Below are 14,050 nucleotides of genomic sequence, written 5' to 3' on the forward strand. Positions count from 1 at the left end.
TGCACGTCCGGAGCCTGGGCTCCGCAGCAGGAGAGGCCGCAGCTAGAGAGGCCACAGTGGGAGAGGCCGCAGCGGTGAGAGGCCCGCGTACCGCAAAAAAAAAAAAAAAAAAAGTAGAAAACGAACTGGTTGGCTAACTAGTTGCTAGTACACTAATAGTTGTTTGGTCTCAGATAAGTCACTTGAATTTTCTGGGTCTCATTTTCCTCATCTATAAAAATAAAAGGGCTAGACCTAAGTAGTAGATCAGAGATTTTAAAAGCTTTTTGAAGCTAGGAAACTTTCTTCAAACTCATACACAGACACCTCCTTTATAAAACTGATGAAGTGGAAGTTCTATGGCATAGAACGGAGAGCACTCTGTGTCTCGAGGCTGCTTCACCGACACCCCATTGGCTTCCCCAGAGCCACCGCCAGGGGACTCCTGGGTTCCTCTGAGCAAAAACTGCTGGACTAAACAACACTGAAAGGCAGGTTTGACATTCTGTGTTTCTACAAAAACAACAAAGCTTGGAAATATGGCATACAGACATTTACAGACACACTTCACTTTATAGAATAGAATCTGTGACAAATTATTTCTAAAATAAATCCCATGTTTCCTATTGAATAACATTCTGTTACAGAATTGTTTTATCTTAGATTCTGATCTTCCTTTGGTAGCAGCAGCTAATATTTTCACTTTTTGCTGTTGCGTCTCTCCTTTCCTCCCTATAAACGTCATTGTCCAACACCCACTCACTGACACACACCATGCCCTGTGTTTTATGTCATGTAAGTTTCTCTCAACTTGTTCATTTGATCTTAAAAGGGGAATTACACTTGATTTTCGTTGCAGGAGGAAAACTGCTTGATGAAATGAACCCTGGGTTCCATCGTTTAATAAAGTAAAAAAATAAATTTAATCTTTTCAGAAGAACAATAAGACTATCTCCGACCTAAAGTGTCTCTTTGTTCAGTGTGAATGAAAAGTGCATCTAGTCTGTGCTTTGCAATAATCTCAATGATTTTTGCATTAGGAGTGAGTTTAAGAAACTCAGTGTCATCCTCACCACTTCTGCCCTTTTACAGCAGGGTAAAACCACTCCTTTGAATTGGTTTAGTCATCTCTTCCTGGATGAAAAAGAAACTCCCAGGCCCTGAATAAGGTAATGCAAAGGTCAATAAAACATAGTCCCTGACTTCAAGAAGCTCCCAATCCATGGGCAAGGCACATAAATGACTAATTATTGTGAAGCATCATGAATACAATAACAGTGGTGGGAACAAACCTGCTGGGAAAAAGAGGAGGCAGAAATGCATTTTCTCTTAGAGAGAAAAAGTAGGACCCAGGGAAGTTTCATGGAGGAATGACATTTCAGTCTAGAAAGATGTGTAGTATTTCACCAGCACACTCTTGACAAGGGGAACAGTCTGCCCGGAGGCACAGAGGCTCAAAAGGACAAGGCATGATTACTGATTAAGACCTGGAGTCAAAGCACAAGGTACATGGTATGTAGCCATGGACCATGAGGAAAAACTGCTATGGGTGGATTGGGAAAATATATCTTACCTTATTCTACTCTACACCCAATAAGGAAGATTTTTAATCAAGGGAATAGCATAATAAGACCTGTATTTTCAATAGTCCTGATAAGAGACATTTCAGAGGTAAAATTTATAGATTCTAGTGATGTATTGGAGCCATGGGGAAGAGAAGGTGGTCAAAGAAAATGCTAGTGTGCCAGCTTGGATGACTAGGTAGATGGTGACACCATTAGAGATTAAAGAATCTGAAAAGGAGAAACAACCTTTATATGTAATTGTGGGGAGGAGAGTGAAGAGAACCTAGGAAAAATAATGAGTTTGCCTTTTAATGTACCTTTAGAAATTCCTATTAATATATATACAAATTATATATAATTTATAATAGTATATTATATAGATTATAATTTGTATGTGTATTTATACTTTCGTGTATCTATTATAAACATTTCTAAAGATATATTAAAAGGCAAACTCATTATTCAATTTTATATACTGTATTTTAAATTTTATGGGTTTGTGTAAGTTTATATGTCATATAATAAGATATATTAATATATATTATATATATAACATAAAAATATGTTCATACTGAGATGTGCAGAAGTCCCTGTTCATACCTTGCTGGATCTGTTTTATTGTAACAGAGTCAAGCAATGCTCAAAGGAAGTGAGATCTAGACTTAGTGGGAAGGAGTCATTCTCAAGTATTAGCGGTAGAGCTTATCGCCATATAAACCACATGTGAATTCAGAGCCTGGCAAACTGGACCAAGGGGCATGAAAGAAATCAAGCTACAGGACTCAGGCACCTTAAAATTCCTCTGCATAAGAACAGGATTAACCAAGGAATCTGGGGCTGCAAATGGGAAGTCAGGTAGCATTAACCTAGGAGAGAGAAGGAGCAGGGCCAGGGCAGGGACTGGCAGAGAAAATAAGAAATCATACCTATTTTATGGGATAGTCTTAAGAATTAAATGAGATAAGAAAAGTAAGGAGCTTGGCATCTACACATAAAAAGGACTTAATCTTAACCTCTTACTTATGCAGTATAGACGTCAAAAAAGACACACTGCAACTATCATCATGTCATTTTTATGAAGTGAGCATTTACGGTTCCTGTTACATAGAAGTTCATTCTGTATAATTTCACAAAGAAATTATTCCATATGCCACATATTCATCCTAGGAAGCAACCTCCTGATGTGTAACATATTGGAGTCCCAAGTGGCCATCCTGTGTGTACCCACCATCTTATCCTTGGTGCTACCAACCCTCCCTGTCTTGTATGCTATAATATTTGGCATTCTGTCACACACATTTTTTTTTTTACAATGGTTGCTCAGAAAGTAAATAATTACTTATCTCCAAAAAATAATGTAGTGGAGCAAGATGATAGTACTGACTGTCCTTAGCAGTTCTGTCTGTTGCCTTATTCTCCGCCCTGCTCTTTCCTCACCTGCTTTCAACAAAGATTTTCTAAGGTGAAGTTGATAAGGTGAATGTGAAACTTCTCACATTTCAATAATGAAAGGGGCATTAAATGTGATTTCCCTGACATCACAGAGGCTCAACTCTGTTCTGTAAATTCTGCTTAATTAAAGCCAGGCTTCTTCATGAACTTTGCAAAAAGACTTCTGACAAAATGGCTTCTTAAGGTTTCAGCACCCAAGTGCATAATATCCAGCTATCAAAATGTATTAACTCAAAAGAACTCATTATCCAATTATGACACAGATTTAACATTACTATACATTTAGAGAGAATCTGTTTATCCATAGGACCTCTGGTTTTATGAGCATTGAAGAAAATAAGGTTTTTGTGACTCACATGTGTTTTGCAGAGGAATCTGCAAGAATGCATCTCTCACATTGAGAAATACCTCTATCTTATTCTCAGATATTAGCTCCCTCTCACTGCATCATTTACTACAAAATTAAATACTTGTTCTTATATTTAACTTAACTGGTTATTTTCACCTAGAATATTTTCTTTTAAAATATCTAAATATCACCACATCATGCCAAAATTCTACCATTTTCAAACTGGTAAGAAAACGAGAGAGGTTGATTAAGCTTTGACTTTTCACAGGAGAAAGGAAATAAAATTTAGGTGCTGAAAAAGTAAAATAGCCCTCTAAAAGCAATCTAGTTAAAACAAACAAAAAGACAAAAAACCAAATGATTCAAGACCAAGGATCGCATACAATTAGAAATTATTTTATTCCTGGATTGGTATTCTGGCAGATTAAAAAAAAAAAGTTCTGCCAGTGAGCATTGCATATATAGATATAGACAGACATAGACCATAGATATAGACATAGACATAGATATAGATATTTATATATGAATGTATATGTGAATGGCATCACACATATACCTGCATTCACACACACACAAATATAAATAAGGACCTGGACTCAAACATTTCAGCATGCATTTCTAAATGGCTTACTTGTCCAAGATATTGCCAACGCAATTATGCAAGTAAAAAGAAGGATAGAAAAATGTATTTTAGGGCTTCCCTGGTGGTGCAGTGTTTGAGAATCTGCCTGCCAATGCAGGGGACATGGGTTCCAGCCCTGGTCTGGGAAGATCCTACATGCCGCGGAGCAACTAAGCACCATGTGCCACAACTACTGAGCCTGCACTCTAGAGCCCGCGAGCCACAGCTACTGAGCCTGCACGTCTGGAGCCTGTGCTCCGCAACAAGAGAGGCCGCAATAGTGAGAGGCCTGCGCACCACAATGAAGAGTGGCCCCCGCTTGCCGCAACTAGAGAAAGCCCTCGCACAGAAACGAAGACCCAACACAGCCATGAATAAATAAATAAATAAAATTTTTTAATGTATTTTATCCCGAAATATATCATATTAGACAATAGCATGATAAAAGTCAACATTTTTCTCACTTTGCAGAATGAGGTCTCATCAAAGCTCACCAAATACATATGGCCATGTTATCTATTACTGTTCTCACCCTTTAGAGGCAGAAACAGATATACAGAAATCATATGACATCTTAAAGATTATATCAGTCTCCAGCTGTCTTATCCAATATTTTGTCTGATAACTGGAAGAACAGATGCTTGGAACTACTTTCTTCCCTCTCTCCTCATTTTTTATCCCTTTCTCTCTACTATTGAAGAGCAAGCGATGACGTGGGTTTTCTAATACTCTTAACTAGAATCATTTTCTAAAATGATATTATGGTTCATGGAATCGCCAAGTTAATTGGATTTTGACTCCACTTAAATTACTTTTAAGAGACCAATCTCTTGGTCAAAGAGGAAACAAGTAAGTGGGCTCCAGAACTACAACTCAGATATTTAAGTGACATTATAACATAGAATCAGCAGATTATTCGAAGATGACATATTGGTAGTTATTCTTTAATTTATTGATTATAGATTCACTAGCCTTCTGAAAAAGTACAACAGATAAGCCTATAAAATGCATCTAAAAGTCACCAGGTGAATAAAGCAATAAGAAAACAATGACTGTGTCTAATGATGAAAAAAATACCAGATCCCAAAATGACAAATTTTAGCTAGCTACCTTCACAAAGGAATTGACTGCCAGGTCTATTCAAATTTTCATGTACAGAAAATGGTCTTTCTAAAAATAAAAAAACTGACCTACAAGCAGTTTAATTTCCATATACATCAACCACCCTGATAAAGGAACCAGAATGTTTTATAAGCTTAGCATTTAAGAAAAATGATGCAATGATGGTGTTTATTAGCATGAATCATAAATTTCACAAGAGAAGATGATCAAAGGCTGATATTAAAAAAAGACTATAGGGAATTACCTGGTGGTCCAGTGATTAAGACTCGGCATTTCCACTGCTGTGGGCCTAGGTTCAATCCCTGGTCAGGGAACTAAGATGCCACGTGGCGAAGCTAAAAAAAAAAAAAAAAAAAAAAAAACACAGACTATAACGCAACACTGTAAATCAACTATACTTCAATAAAATAAATTTTTTAAAAAAGAACAGACTATTACTTGAATTAGTCTTAAAAGTAGTATTTGGGGCGTCCCTGGTGGTGCAGTGGTTGAGAGTCGCCTGCCGATGCAGGGGACACGGGTTCGTGCCCCGGTCCGGGAGGATCCCACATGCTGCGGAGCAGCTGGACCCGGGAGCCATGGCCGCTGAGCCTGCGCATCCGGAGCCTGTGCTCCGCAACGGGAGAGACCACAACAGTGAGAGGCCCGCGTACCGCAAAAACAAAACCAAAAAAAAAAGTAGTATTTGGAAAAAGCATGAGAATAAAAATTAATTGCAAATTTTGGAGAGTTTAATTGGTGATATATAATATACACTAAAGGAAGAAATAACAAGGAAGCTGGAAGACTGGGTAGGGAGCCACTTTAATGGTCCCAGATCCGGTGGGGGCCACTGTAATAGTCCAACAAGCAGTAAGGTGGTAGAGTGGGATAAAGAGACGTCAGGTAAGAGAGTGGTTGTGGAGGTAAAGTTGACAAGAATTGGTATCTAATTGAATTTAGAAGGTGAGAGAAAGGAAGATATCAAAGATGATGACCAAGAATTTTAAAATTTGAGAAAGGAGATCCTATCTTATATTGTTTTGGACCTAAGAAAGCCCTCAGAGTTCATCTAGTACAATCTACTACTACAAAGATGAAATTTAAGTTCCAGGGAGTTTAGGTAAACCACTCAAGGTCACACAGCCACTAGTGACAGAGTTAGACTAAAATCCCAAACTGCTGACTTCCAAAGTTCATATAACTTATCAAAGGTTAGGGAAGTTATCCAGAGAAATAATCAGCCTAAGGGAGAACACATTTAATAACAAAAATAAAGATGAAGATAATAACAATGACAATAAAAAGTATTTCATTTAGCATATGCTTACAATAAACCAAGCAGTGTGTACCAACTCTACATCCATAAGCTTCTCTCTGTAACTACTCTATGACACAGGTACTATTAGCACCCCCATACACAGATGAGAAAACTGAGACAGAGGTTAAATAACTTCAAAATCATAGAGTTAATAAGGGGCAGGGTCTGGGTACAAACCCAGAGAGTCTGACTCCAGAGTGTGCATTCCAGCCCAATTTGTGTCTTACTGAAGAAACAGTGAGACATCCCAAGTAGATATCCAACAGGTTGCTATAAAGTTTGTACTACGTTTGGGTGGAATCAAGACTGTAGATGCAGATAAAGGCCAGTGATGAAGCCATGGAAACACATGAGCCTGCAAAAGTAATGAATGTAAGGAGAGAAGAGAAGGAAAAGAAAAGGAGCTGACAGCATATTCTCGAAATGGGGTTGCACTGTGCAGCTAGAGGAGAAAGGAGACTCGGAGGAAAGATAGTCATAACGATGGGAGAAGATGCAGAGGGTAGGGTAATGGACACCTGTATAGTTTTGGTTTAGGTTTTGGTTTAATTTTCCTTATCAGAGACCCCCAAACAGACCTGAAGACAAGGTAAGCAAAGAATCTTGTCCTGGCACAAGAAAACTTTCAGCTCAAGATGGCTTATTTGGCTAGAATTTGCATCTCTGCCACGTTCCATGTTTGCTAAATTCTTAGATCTCAATTTTTGGCCTAACCATTGATTCCAATTTTTCTCCAACCTTTAGGGTCGACTTTGCCTTATCTTGCATTTTCTTTCTAGCTACACCTCGTGAGACCCATCAGCTCAGAATGATCCATCTAGTCTTAATCATTGATGTCACCTGTCAAGGATTGTTTCTTTTCAAGAAAAAGCAACAATCTGAAGAAATCTTAAGTAGAGGGAATGTCCTTTCATTAAGAGGTGTCCCATTACTCAAGGCAAGGAAAAGTAGCCAAGCCACAAAAATGGCTGGCCCTGGGATACGACACAAAGGCTCTCTTGCTTTCTCTTGCTTTCTCTCTCTCTTCATATGGTTCAATCTCTTATCTATGTTGTGAACCTGCTTTATACTTTCTCTACTGTTATTTGGTCATCAGACCCTCTGTCCATAAAGAGCCATCCAAACACCCCCACTCTTACGTTCCTGCAATTTTGGGGATCACCATGAACAAACACTTTTCATGTCTTGCTTCAACTTCCCTCACTAGAGATCTGATGGATTCAACTTGGTTTAACTGTTCGCTCCAGTCCTCAGCTGCGACCAATGATGGGCAGTTTTAAAAGTTAAAACATGGCCACCTAGGTCCACACTTTCCACAGGACTGGTAAGAAATTTCAAAGGAAAGAACATGATGATGGCCCCAGACCATTCATATCCTCTCCTGTTCCTCTGATCTACTGAACAAGCAGACTGCTTGCTGCTTACAACTCAGGGTTGAGAAGGGGAGAGGTTAGGATATGATGGAATAATCAGAAAAAAACCTCAGAGAGAAGATAAGACATGAATTTCTCTGCTTAAGCTAAGTGAAAGTTGTAGAAACAAAGATATTTTAAGAGAAAGACAAGTAACACAAGGAAAGGCATAGAGATGAGAAGAGCATAGTCTAAAGTGCCCAAGCTAATAAAGGAAGAGGAAATTTTGCACAAAATTAGCCACTTCACATATTGGCAACCTCCCTCTCTCTGCTGAATTCTTGACATCAGCATTTACATGCTCAAATTTCTATCTTATTTAAAACACAAAAGCAAAATCAGAACACCCTGAACCAACTTCCTACCAAAAGCCCTCAAGCTGATAGCTACAGACTATCTCCTATTACCCTTTCAGAGCCAAATATCTCATAACAGTCTTCTACATTCATTGTCTCCAACTTTCAAATGTGTTTTCAAACCATTCTGGTCTGACTTCTGTCCTCATCACCCAATGGAAAGTGGTCTCAAAAGGGTCACTAATGATTTCTGTCACTAAATCTAATGGAAAATGTTCAGCCCTCACCTTATTTGACCTCTCAGTACCATTTAACTCTGTTCACCAAATCATCTTTCTCAAAACACTTTCGCATGGCTCATGGGAGGATGCATCCTCTGGGAATTACTCTTCCTTCCTGCCTTCTCCTAACAAACTCTGAGATTTGGGTTTCTCAAGTCTTGGTACTCAGTCATTTCCTCTTTTCACTAAGTATGCTTTCGTGGCAATCTCATCCGTATAGTTTTCTTTTATACACTGATGATTCCAGATTCCAGCCCAGACCACTCCTTTAAGCCCAGGACTTATATATCCAAACACCTCTCGACATTTCTCCCATTGGAAGCATCTCTTCACGGCACTATGGTCAGTGCCACGGTATTGGATGGCTGAAATCCACCATGATGAGAGTATTTACACTATGGAAATTGGCAAATGCTACAAATTCATTTCTTTTCTTCTTTTTGGACAGCTAGTTGTTCATCTTTTACAAAACACCACTGCTAAAGCTTCATAAACTTAATATTTCAGAACTGAAGGCATACTGTTCCCACTTTACCCAACTTGGTTCTCTTGTAGTGAACCCTATTTTTGTGAATATTGCCACCAGAAGTCCAGTTCATAGTTAGGCTTATGATCTCCCTCTTCCTTATTTTTACCACCTGTATCTTTTCAGTTGCACCACCTAAATATTTTTCTATTGTATCCATATCTATCCATGCCCACTTTGCCATCAACACTTTTCTAAATTCCCTCAGACTAATAGTCTACTAAACATTTTTCCTATATCCAAACTCTCTCCTCCATGTGGTAGCTTTTTTAAAAACACAATTCTGATCATGTCACTCTCTTTCATGATTTCCCATTGTTTTTGAATAAAGATGAAGTTCTTTATCATGGCCTTGAGTCCTCACCTGGCTTGGCTTTGCCTTCCTCTCTCCTGTCTCACACCCATCTCCCCTTCTCTCCACACTTCATTAAATGTTCTGTGTTCTTGCTGTACTCAGAGCCCATGCACATGCTATTCCTTCTGCCTATAATGGTATTTTATCTTTTCTCCTTCATCTAAGAAACTCTTATTCATCCTTCAAATCTCACCTCAATAATACTTCCTCTAGGAACCTTCTTTGACCCCTCAGATTAGGTCTCACATCCTAACGACATGTTCACAGAACAACCCATATCTCCCCTATACTTTTCACAATTGTAATCAAACAAATAAACATAGAATTATTTGTTTAACCTCTGCCTTTCACAGCAGAATGTACCCACGAGAGCAGATACTGGGTCTGTCTTGTTCAACATTGGATTCTCAATAGCAAGTACAGTAACTTATAGACATAGTAGGTGCTCAATAAATACTCAATGAATAAATAAGTTTTCAGTGGATGAAGACCATCTTTTTACTGTTATGCTCACTCATAGAGAATAATCCATCAGGTTCCCTAGGCCAGATGTTGAGGGGAAGATAGGCCACAAAGACAGTTGCAGTGTAAATGTTTCCTACATCTAAAAAGAAAAACAAAACAGTATGAAAACTGCAGAAATATAACTACTTCAACCACCTGTGGACCCAGAAGAACAGAACGAAGTGGATTATTCAATTAATGGTAAATTTGACAACCACCAGAAATACCATTGAAGTCCTGGGCCAAAAACACAGTAATAGAAGTGAATAATGATCCAACACCACTGAACCACATCTAAATAACAGGAAATGTTCCTGACTCTTTCTTACAAGACTCTTCAGAAAGAACAAACTCAAAATGGAATGTCAAAGGGCAACTCTAGGAAAAATATTTTAAAACCAGATGCATACTTTTTATAACCACTCTCCTCAGATCATTCTGCAAATATAAAATTCGAGAGATTCTGGAAGGATTTGACAAAGTGACCCAAAGGTTTAAGCTGTCTCAATACCTGTCATAAGGGCAACACCCCTCCCTGACTATTGATATTTCTCTGCAGAATTTGTTAGATTTCAATCTACTATAATATTGTCAGTGATTTTGGATGTATAAAATAAATAATACTAATATCAACAATTATAAAAATTTCTATTTTTCATAATTATTAGACAGGAACCATTCTAAGTATTTTTATATCCAACCACACATTTCATCCTCACAATATCCCTAGTGACATGTACTACTACTATTTCAATGTTACAGATGAGTTAACATACATAAAGAGGTTCAGTCATTAGCTCAAGGTCACTCAAGTTTTCCCAAGGTTGCACAAACCCAGGTGGAGCTAAAATTTGAATGCAGGCATGTTAGCTGCAAAGCCTACATTTTCGGTCACTATACTATAGGACCTTATCTCTGTTTATTAGAGTTTGGGTTTGGTAGAAACTCTCTAGGATCAAACAGAGGTTTGCTTGGTCAGCCTGTATGTTTACATATGTGAGAAGGAAAGCAATGGTCTTTCAGTCCTACCACTTTTGTGTTGAAACCTGGCATAAAGGCATCTGCATAGCCTGATGGGTTGAATTCTATCATTCCCAGAAACTTTCCTTTCTCTTTCTCCATGCTCCATTCACCACCATCCTGATATTAGAGTCTCCTACTAAAGTGGATGGAAATCAAATGCTCAGACACATAGAAAAAGATGGGTATTCCATCCACTGGAGGCTAAGACTAAAATGGCAGGGAAATGGGAAAAAGGGATGCCAAGGGCAGCCTTGCAGGAACTCCTCTCCTGACACCTCATGGCAGTGAAAGGCAAGTGTATCCAGTGGTTTGCAGCCTCTCCCTTTGCTTAGTTGAATCATTTCAGGAGTGAACTGCATGTATTGTTAAAATCTCCATTGAATGGTGAAAAGAATGGCACAATCTTACAGGAGTTTGAAAGGTCTCTGCTTTTCTCGTGTATTTTAAAGTTGAGCTGTCTTTGGAATAGACTCTTTCGCAGGACACAATGTTTATGTGTTTTGAAGAAAATGATGTGTGTTCTGTTTTGCAGTTTTGCTGAACATTTAAAAGGATACAAGAGAGTATTTTCAAAATGTAACTGCCGTTGAAATGCCTGGAGAAGAGAAGCGTTAGAGATGGCTAGTAGAGGCATGCTCCAAAGCTTCGAGCACGATGTTCAGTCGGAAGGAGGATCACAAGAATTACTGGAGTTAACAAAAGCACTGTTTACAGAAGCAGCCAAATGGAAAAAACCGATATCCACACTGGTTGTTAGGTGCAATGTTTGCTGACGCTTTTTTCAAATGTGTTTTTGTTGATCGTTCATGGACTTGGCTAAGGTGGACGTTACTTACAGTTCCAAGTTCATTAGAAACGCACACATCTGTATGCATCTGTGCCTCACTGGACGTAGGTGCAGACTAGATGCATCAGAAGACCTGCTACATAGACTTGGAATCACATCCATGAGACAGTCCCACATTTCAGGACTAAGGCCATGGTGCTTTTTCAAATAGATTTATATTAAGAAATAAGAGTCAAGGAGCGGGTTTTCTCATTTTCTGATTCGATGACATGAACGTGCTCAGCCACTATAGAGTTTTAAGGTAAAACCCAATGGCTTTTAAGACCTAGGCCTCCAGGTCACACAGCCGTTTCCACAATTTTACATTTTTTTAAAATTTCATGTGTTCCTCATTTTTTAAGCAAAATCTCCTTCCCCTGATGTCTCACACCTCCGCTCCCAACAAGAGAGAACACCCTTCCTCTTTGTGTTTGTTTTAAGGAAGATGGAGGCAGATAGTATCCCTCCCTCTTTCCTGCCTTGCCTCTGACTACCTCCCATCTCTGCCTTGGGCTTTGTCAGTTCCTTTCTCTCTACACTGCATCTCCTTTAGCTCCAAAAATAGATCATTCAATTTAGGAAGAACAATTAACTGGGATGAAAAAACAAATCTGAAGTATGGGGAGGCACTTCAGCTTCTCTATCAGGCACGAAGTAACTGGCAGCGCCAGGCAATGTCTTTACTGGGGATTCATGTTCCTTCTCCAGTGTGAGCTTCAGGAAAATCGTGGACACAGAAAGGTCAGACTCAGTTTCTACAGTTCCCCAGCACCTCCCTTGTCAGCTCCAAACATGTCACAGAGCAATGACACAAAGAAAAGACTCTGCTGTGATTTCACGAGTGTGTGTACTAGATTTGCTCCATAAACAGCTCTTGGATGTTTTACATAATTTCTCACCCAGTAGATACTTATCATTTTCTAATGCATTGACCTGTCCCTTGAAAACTAATATATCAGGAGCATTCTGATAATTCCAAGGGCACTATGATTCAAGACTGCTGTCATCCTAGGGCAATGTTTCTTACTTTTAGAAACACCTGCATCAGAATCACCTGGAGTCCTGGTTAAAAAGGCAGATTCCCAGCCTACTTCTCAAACAGAATATCCAAGTGATTGTGATGACACTCATGTTTGAGAAATGCTAACTTAAGAACTCTTCATGAAGACATGGCCAAGTTTAGAAAGTTAAAGACCCTCTAGATCAGTGGTTCTCACCTGGGGTGATTTTGCCTTCTAGGTGGTCACAACTGGAGGAATTGGGTGGGTGCTATTGGCATCTAGTAGGTAAAGGTCGGCAATGGTGGTAAATGTCCTACAATGTACAGGATAACCCTCCACAACAAAGAATTAATTCTCCAACATAGAATGCTGCTGGAAGCACTATTTACAATAGCCAAGACATGGAAACAACCTAAATGTCCATCAATAGAGGAATGGATAAAGAAGATGTGGTATATATATACAATGGAATATTATTCAGCCATAAAAAAGAATGAAATAATGCCATTTGCAGCAACATAGATGACCTAGAGATTATCATACTAAGTGAAGTAAGACAGAAAGAGAAATACAAATACTATATGATATCACTTGTATGTGGAATTCTAAAACACAAGATAAATGAACATATCTATGAAGAAAAACAGACTCACAGACATAGAGAAGAGATTTGTGGTTGCCAGAAGGGTGGGAAGTGGGGGAGGAAAGGATTGGGACTTTGGGATTAGCAGATGCAAACTATTACATATACATATAGGCTGGATAAACAACAAGGTTCTACTGTATAGCACAGGGAATTATACTCAATATCCTGTGATAAACCATAATGGAAAAGACTATGAAAAAGAATATATATATATATATATATATATATATATATATATTATATACTATATATATATATATATAAACTGAATCACTTTTCTGTGCAGCAGAAGTTAACACAACTTTATAAATCAATTATACTTCAATACAATTTTTTAAAATGCTGCTGTAGAGGGATGAGTCATTTCTGATCCCAACTTGGAATTCGCAGTCACTATAGAGAAATCCCAAGAGTTTTTTTATGATCTAGATGAATGTTTCTCAAACTGTAAATCATTAAATCAGTTTAGTGGTTTATGGCCAACATTTTTTAATGGAACGAGTTGGAATAAAAGGGAACACGAGAAAAGAGAGAACAGGAGAAAAGAGATATATCAGAATATATCACACATGGTAAGGGTAAGTATTATTTTTTTTTTTTTTTTTTTTTTTTTTTTTGTGGTACGCGGGCCTCTCACTGTTGTGGCCTCTCCCGTTGCGGAGCACAGGCTCTGGACGCGCAGGCCCAGCGGCCAGAGCTCACGGGCCCAGCCGCTCTGCGGCATGTGGGATCTTCCCGGACCGGGGCACGAACCCGTGTCCCCTGCATCGGCAGGCGGACTCTCAACCACT

Source organism: Delphinus delphis, chromosome 1, assembly GCF_949987515.2.
Source record: "Delphinus delphis chromosome 1, mDelDel1.2, whole genome shotgun sequence".
NCBI classification, from domain to species: domain Eukaryota; kingdom Metazoa; phylum Chordata; class Mammalia; order Artiodactyla; family Delphinidae; genus Delphinus; species Delphinus delphis.